The 8,008-nt window shown below is 42.6% G+C and overlaps 1 pseudogene; it reads right to left on the bottom strand.

The window, feature by feature from the left end:
- Positions 1-7,014: 7,014 nt before the first annotated feature.
- On the bottom strand, positions 7,015-7,132 carry LOC126177755 (5S ribosomal RNA; annotated as a pseudogene).
- Between the last annotated feature and the right edge of the window lie 876 nt (positions 7,133-8,008).

Below are 8,008 nucleotides of genomic sequence, written 5' to 3'. Positions count from 1 at the left end.
GCGGCTTATCACACCCTCTGGCGTTATTACTATCCTGTGAAGCCCGTATCACGTTAGTATGATACTGGTTTCCGTCATTCCTGTTATTATTTGCATTGTACCGATTGTCATTACAGTCTGAACCATTATTGCTATTACTGCCATGGTTGCGGTATGCATTACTCCCATGGTTATTGTTGGTGTGGTGGTTGTGGTACCCGTTGTTGTTACCACGGTCTCTACCACTATCGCGATTATTGCGCCAATTGTCCTCGTCCTCAACTCTTTCCAGGAAATCATTGATTGTCCTGTAATTGCTTCCTATGTAGCGTTTTGTATCATCTGGAAGCTTCTTGTAGAGTTCCCAGACTATTTCGGATTCTGTGCGGCGATCACGCAAATATTCCAACTTGCGGATCCAGCCCTCACAAAACTCCTTCATCGAGCCGCGCGAATTCGCATCGAAAGGCCTCGATACGACAAATTCGTGCCAGACACTTTGCTGTTTTTGCTCTGACCAGTATTCAGCCAGAAACAAATTTTTAAACTCGTCAAAAGTCAGGTTGGTAACGTTGAGGTGTAAGCCCCAACGCTGGGCATCACCAGCCAACACATCAATAACCGCATTAATTTTTCTCTCATTAGTCCATGATCTGGGTAAAACTCTTTCACAATTTTTAATGAAATCCGTCGGGTGTATACCGCCTTTTTTCAAGGGGTCGAACCGCTCCTCTTCCGTCAACAATTCCGAACTATGTGCACAGATTGGCACATAGCTCTGTTTTTCGTCAAGTTTCTTTTCTAATTCCGACACTCTCGTAATTACTTGGCAAGTGGTTTTCGCAAGCGTTTCTACTTCCCTTTTTTTTTTTCTTCGCAGGTATTAGCCTGCTTCGTCACTTTGGTATCTACTTCGGATACTAAAGCCTTTAAAGTTTCCACCTTCTTTTGATCCTCTTTTTCCACTAATTGAATTTGTTCCGTCACCTTATTGTCGATGATCGGAGCAACTGCTTCTCCTACACTTTTCTCGATTCTGCTAATTTCGGAATAAAAACGAGTATTTATGCTCGCAACTTTCGCCTGAACGCCTATCATTTCCTGTTTAACATTACCGATTTCGGTATTAATCACAACAATATCTTCTTTGATTTTATCAACTTTTGTGTTAACAACTCCAACATTGTTGTTAACAACATTAATAGCTTTGTTCTGATTGTCTAGCTTCCGTTCAATTTTTTCAGACTGACTCGTGATTTCGTTAATCAAAACATTAAATAAATCAGTTAAATTCCCGGAAACTACCGGTTTTACTTCCATAGTGGCTTCCTCTTTAATTGTCCCCCCGTATTCGTCATCAAGGGATTCACATTTGATTTTCACTTCCGATTCCGAAACATTTTCTAATGTTTGGAATTCCATTTCTGCTCTTTGTTGCGTTTCGGCGGTCGCGTCTTTCATGCTAGCCGCCTGCCCCTGAACAATGGGTACCGCGGTGCGCGTTTCTCACTGTTCGACCGATTGTTCCGTATCCAAGTCTACCAAATTTTGGTAATTGTTGCCTTCACTCATTTTAATTATTTTCAATATAAATGACAAATCTCAAATCTAATTAGGATTCATCCCACTACTTAATCTCGCTGACGTAACGACCTGTTCGTAACCAGTACTTGGTTACGAGATTTGCACAATACAAAATTCATGTCCAGAACAAGATTGTTCTGTCACGGTCGCCACGTGTAACCTCCCCCTCACTTATCGACCTTAATGACAGTGAAAAATTAAACCGCGTGTACTTGATGGAAATTTGGGAAAAGCAATCGTCACCGAAGTTAATTTGTCGGTAAAGAGGGAGGAAAGGGTTACATCTAAATGAAAGGAAAAATGCAAATGAAACTGCTGGAAATAATTTTGAAAAGGGGTGAAGTTAATAAAGAAAGTAAATGTGCGGCTGTTACGTTAACAATTAACTAGCGGTAATTAGATATTTGAGATTTGGGGGAAATTACGGTCGCCAGTCCTAAGGACAATTACTATAGTAACTGAAAAAGAAAGGTTATCACACATATAATTAGCACTAGAAGGGTGGCAACTGAAGGTTGACACGTGTAGTGTGAAAACTGAAAGTTTGTCAGAAGTAATAAAATTCGCTACACTCTGACTTAATTTAGCAAAACAATTAATAAAACCGGAAAATCGGAAGTTAATTTAGTGACTGAAGTTAATAGAGAGCTTTCTTTCTGAAGCACATCTAAATTCAGTAAAATACGGTTAGTCTTGGACTACCTCAACAATCATTTCAAACACTACTTGAATCTACGCAATTTAGAAATAAGAGATTTAACTTTGATCTTGAATTAAATGATTCTGAACAATTAACAATAGTAAAATTTAGTACGTACCAAGCTGAGCTGCAGTCACAGGTAAGGTAAAATACGGTAACAAAACTCGCACTCTTAATTTGTGACTGTGTAATCTAAATATTGTAGCCAGCTATGAATACCTTTACTGAACTTTGAAATTAAAGCAGTGAAATCGAATGATGCTGGCGTTTGAACTTCAACGACACTCGGGTTCATTCCGGAAAAGGAAGGGACCCTGCTTGGTATTGCAATTGGGACAATGAGCAACAAAGGTTCATGCTACGTTGCTGTAATTTTGCGATGCAACAATTTTAAAAGTTTGAAAAAGCTGAGGTCTGCCATACAGTTCTAAAACTTTACGTGCTTCCAGTCTTCCTTGTTGGTTGATTGAAGGTTTGAAGCCGTCGATCGAGGAGGTGGCGACAGTCACTCATTGTCGGCCATCGCTGTTGCAGAAGCTGGATGTTGGCGCGCCTTCTTCTCGACATGGTCACCAGACGAAACAGGCTCTTGATGTGCGCCAGCTAATGCTTCCCGTCCGCGACACCATGTCAGAAACTATCATTGCAAGTCGAGCGCAATTACATGCTGCCAAACCCCGAAAGCGTGGCAACTCGCGGGAGCTTCACACAACACACCTGCTCCACTGCACCACCCCAGCCAGACTCCCCTCTGCCCGCGCTCCACGCGACAGAGTTAACACTATCAAAGATCCTAAACATTTTGGTTCTCCACACGACCTATCGATGTATTCGATCGATAGCATAGTTTTCCCTAGGCAAGACCCAGCGTAAAAATACAAATAATATTCACAAAACAAATTAATTATACATTGACATAAATGCATGTATATAAAAATAGTAAAACAATTACAATATACAAAGACACAGAAACGTCATATCTTCAGGTAACAAAATAAGGAAAAAATGTTTAGTACAATAGATGGAAATAGGAGGATATGCATTTCCGGCGGAACATGGTCCCTTTAATCCCACAAACCAACCAATCAACATCATGAATGACAAAACGGTCATAAAAATGGTCACTTAATCCTTGGCAGTAATGCGACTCTGCAGAGTAATCATGGGGCCCACAGAATAATTACCGAACCCCCGCCATGTTCCACTCTTAGCAGCAAACAGTCACCATTATAGAATTGGAATGTCGTAAGCCAGACGTAAATTCGTCAGAAGGTGGAAACAGTGTGAAACAAGACTCATACGACCAAATGATTATCTTTCATTGCTCCACAGTCCTGGTTTTATAACTTTGGCAACCCGTATTCCTTTTACGGCTGTTTGCATCCCTGACGTGTGGTTTTGGAATTCCAACTGGCCTGCAAATCTGCTGCTTATGTATCCCCCTTTGTGTTGTTCTGATGATGAAGAGCGTGGGCGAGTGCGATATTCAGTTCTGCAGTGAGTTCTGTTGCCGTCCTATCTTATTTTTCGTCACAAAAAAATTGTTCAAATGGCTCTAAGTACCATGGGACTTAACATATGAGGTCATCAGTCCCCTAAACTTAGAACTACTTTAACCTATCCAACCTAAGGACATCACATACATCCATGCCCGAGGTAGGATTCGAACCTGCGACCGTAGCGGCAGCGCGGTTCCGGACTGAAGCGCCTAGAACCTCTCGGCCACAGAGGCCGGCTTTTCGTCACAGTTCTCCTCAATTACCGTCCATTAGGATCACTCAACACACACATCGCCAGCGTTGTTACTTAGTGGATGGCGTTTCTCCGCTTTCGTTGTATGCGGCATAAATAATGATATGGTACTTCTTGAAATACCAAGCTCTTCGGCTCCCTTGGCAGCCACCATATGAGCACTAACAATATGCCCACTCTCGAATTCACGTAGCTCTGACTTGGGATACCTTCCAAAAACCGTGTCGGACCTGCTTTTGCCCAGTGTAGTGCATGGGCTCAACAAATTCGTTCAAGTCTCCTGCAGAAATATTGAGCCTTGCTGCCTCTACAGCCGTCCATAATCGCAAAACTGTTGCTCGTGCAGGATTTTGTGCACGAACTGAGCTCTAGATTATGCCCCATAAATGTTCTATGAGATTCACGTCGGGTGATCGGTGTGGCCAAATCTTTCGCTCAAACTTTCCAGAATGTTCTTCAAACCATTCACGAACAATTGCGGCCAGTTGAAATGCTCGCTGTCATTCATAAAAATTACATCGTTGCTGGGGAACATGAAGTTCATGAATGGTTGCAGATGACCTCCAAGTAGCCGAACATAACAACTTCTAGTCAATGATCGTTTCACTTAGACCAGAGGACTTAGTCCATTCCATTCAAATACAGCCCACACCAATATGGAACCAACACCAGTTTGCACTTTGCCTTGTTGAGAAATGGGTCCACGGCTCCGTGGGGTTTGCGTCACAATCGAACCCTACCATCAGCTCTTTCCAACTGAAATCGGTACTCGTCTGATCACGCAATGGTTTTTCTGTTATCTAGGGTCCAACCGATGTGGTCATGAGCCCAGGAGAGACGCTGCAGGTGATGTCATGCTGTTAGCAAAGGCACTCGTGTGGGTCTTCTGCTGTCATAGCCCATTAAGGCCAAATTTCGCAGCATTGACCTAACGGATACGTTCGTCGTACGCTCCGCATTGATTTCTGCAGTAATTTTAAGCTGTGTTACTTGTCTGTTAGCACTGACAACTCTATGGAAAGCCGGCCGCGGTGGTCTAGCGGTTCTGGCGCTGCAGTCCGGAACCGCGGGACTGCTACGGTCGCAGGTTCAAATCCTGCCTCGGGCATGGGTGTGTGTGATGTCCTTAGGTTAGTTAGGTTTAAGTAGTTCTAAGTTCTAGGGGACTTATGACCTAAGATGTTGAGTCCCATAGTGCTCAGAGCCATTTGAACCTCTATGGAAACGCCGCTGCTCTCGGTCGTTCAGTGAAGACCGTCTTGACACTGTGGATCTCGGAATATTGAATTCTCTAATGATTTCCGAAATGGAATGTTCCATGTGTCTAGCTCCATGTGCTGTCCCGCGTTCAAAGTCTGTTAATTCCTGTCATGCAGCCATAACTACGACAGAAAACTTTTCACATGAGTCACCTGAGTACATTTACTCCAACGCACTGCCCTTTTATATTGGTTTAAGTGAAACTAACGTCATTTGTATGTGCACACTGCTATCGCATGAACTGATCACAGTGTAATGAACTCAGAACTAAACAGAACACTGTTCTGGCCGCTGCTGACACCTGAAACGAATTAAGGACATTGCACAAGTGCCGTAGGCGGTCGAAACAAGTGCCACCTGCTGGACTTGGCTAACATCTGCATTTCTGTTCAAGCATACACTCCTCGCGATGTTTCAATATTTCTGTCCGCTCTATGTATGTAGGTCTCACGAGGCCGCAGTTCGTGGTCGTGCGGTAGCGTTCTCACTTCCCGCGCCCGGGTTCGATTCCCGGCGGGGTCAGGGATTTTCTCTTCCTCGTGATGACTGGGTGTTGTGTGATGTCCTTAGGTTAGTTAGGTTTAAGTAGTTCTAAGTTCTAGGCGACTGATGACCATAGATGTTAAGTCCCATAGTGCTCAGAGCCATTTGAACCATTTTTTTTTTTGAGGTCTCACGAAATACATCCGATAGGAAGTCAGAGAACCTGTAGCTGGTATGCCGGTTTACCGAAAACGATTCGTCCTACACACCATACTCGAATGAAACGGGAAACGTAAGACCCACCAGGTGCGAATCGAAGACCGAGTGGAGGTGTTAGGACACTGCCATGGCGTTCATTAATCCCCTCCCCTCCCCTCAAACTACATTTTATTAAAAGCGTACTTAGTTTTACATATATCAATCTCCAAGTTTCTTAGACAATTTTCGGAAAATAAAGTAGCAGAATAAAATGGCAGTTCCACAAACTTACAAGTTGTGTTTAATAGTTTCTCGCTTAAGGGTTAGACCCATGCACGGGCTTGCGGACTGACCGCCTGGTGGGGCTTTCCAGCGAGGTAAAAGAGCCACTCACAGATTGACGTTTGCTGCTGGCAACAGTTGTTATACAAGTCTTGAATACACACGTAGAAATAGAAAACCACAGGAAATTCAGTAAGGCAAGACAGAAACGGAAAGATCCTACACTAAGGAAAACATAACATACGCTGAATTTCCTGACCACAAGCAGAAACAACTGTAAGAAACAACACTCGTTCCCATTTACACACTCGCGTAGCCGTAGTCTGCAGACTTGAGTTGACAATATTAGTGTTAACTGCACTCTATCAAAACTACGGTCCGGTAGTTTTGGTACGCTACATAAATGACATAGTAACTTGTAGGGCTACCGATATTACTGGTAGCATTGGTAGGGAAAGAAAAATTAATTGCGAACTGACGACGTCTATTTGTTTTTTGTTCGTTTGGTTGCTTGTTTTCACATAATTAGAACCATACCTCATTCAGTATATCCTTAAAACTAAATAAACTTCGTCCAAATAGGCCTTGGAAGACCCAAGGGTACCGATCGGCCGTCGTGTCATCCTCAGCCCCCAGGCGTCATTGGATTTGATATGAAGGGGCATGTATTCAGTACTCCGCTCTCCTGGCCTTTCGTCAGTTTACGAGAACAGAGCCGCTACTTCTCAATCAAGTAGCTCCTCAGTTTGCCTCACAAGGGCTGAGTGCACTCCGCTTGCCAACAGCGCTCGGCAGACTGGATGGTCACCCATTCAAGTCCTTGCCCATCCCGACAGCGCTTAACTTCGGTGATCTGACGGGAACCGGTGTTACCACTGCGGCAAGGCCGTTGCCTACTTTATATCCTTACAGAATGTAAATTGCATTTTATAAGTAATAAAATTAGTTGATCACGTAACTTCTGCGTTTTATGCAAACAAAGCAATTACTTTTGATGCAAGTACAGTTCACACGCACAAAAATAAAAAAAATGTGTATCTGTCGTTATTTTGTAAAAAATACAACGTTTTTCATCATGACCAAAGACAAGAATTTTCTGTCATTATTCATAAATGCGAAAGCTTTTTATGAATAACAGAAATATGTTTTGTGTAAGTTCGATGAAGTATCGACACGATGTTTGCTGTACTTTTGTCTTACTTTTTTTTATTTTATATTTTTGTCGAGGAAACGGCGTTTCTAGCACTACATGATAGACACATATTGTTTTCTTTATTTTTACTACAGCATTTCTCTGTTTCACGTTACAAATCAACGATTTTCGAATAGAACCTGTAACCTCCCCCTCACTTACCGACCTTAATGACAGTGAAAATGAAACCGCGCGTACCTAATGGGAGTTTTGGAAAAGCAATCGTCACCGAAGTTAACCTGTCGGTAAAGAGGGAGGAAAGGGTTACATCTAAATGAAAGGAAATGTGCTAATGAAACTGGTGGAAATTAACTTTGAAAAGGGGTAAAGTTAATAAAGAAAGTAAATGTGCAGCCGTTACGTTAACAATTAACTAGCGGTAATTAGGTATTTGAGATTTGGGGGAAATCACGGTCGCCAGTCCTAAGGACAATTACTATAGTAACTGAAAAAGAAAGGTTATTACACATATAATTAGCACTAGGAGCGTGGCAACTGAAGGTTGACACGTGTAGTGTGAAAACTGAAAGTTTGTCAGAAGTAATAAATTTCGCTACACCCTGACTTAATTTAGCAAA

The sequence above is a fragment of the Schistocerca cancellata genome, chromosome 3 (assembly GCF_023864275.1).
Source record: "Schistocerca cancellata isolate TAMUIC-IGC-003103 chromosome 3, iqSchCanc2.1, whole genome shotgun sequence".
NCBI lineage: Eukaryota > Metazoa > Arthropoda > Insecta > Orthoptera > Acrididae > Schistocerca > Schistocerca cancellata.
This window is presented reverse-complemented; position numbering and strand designations above follow the sequence as displayed.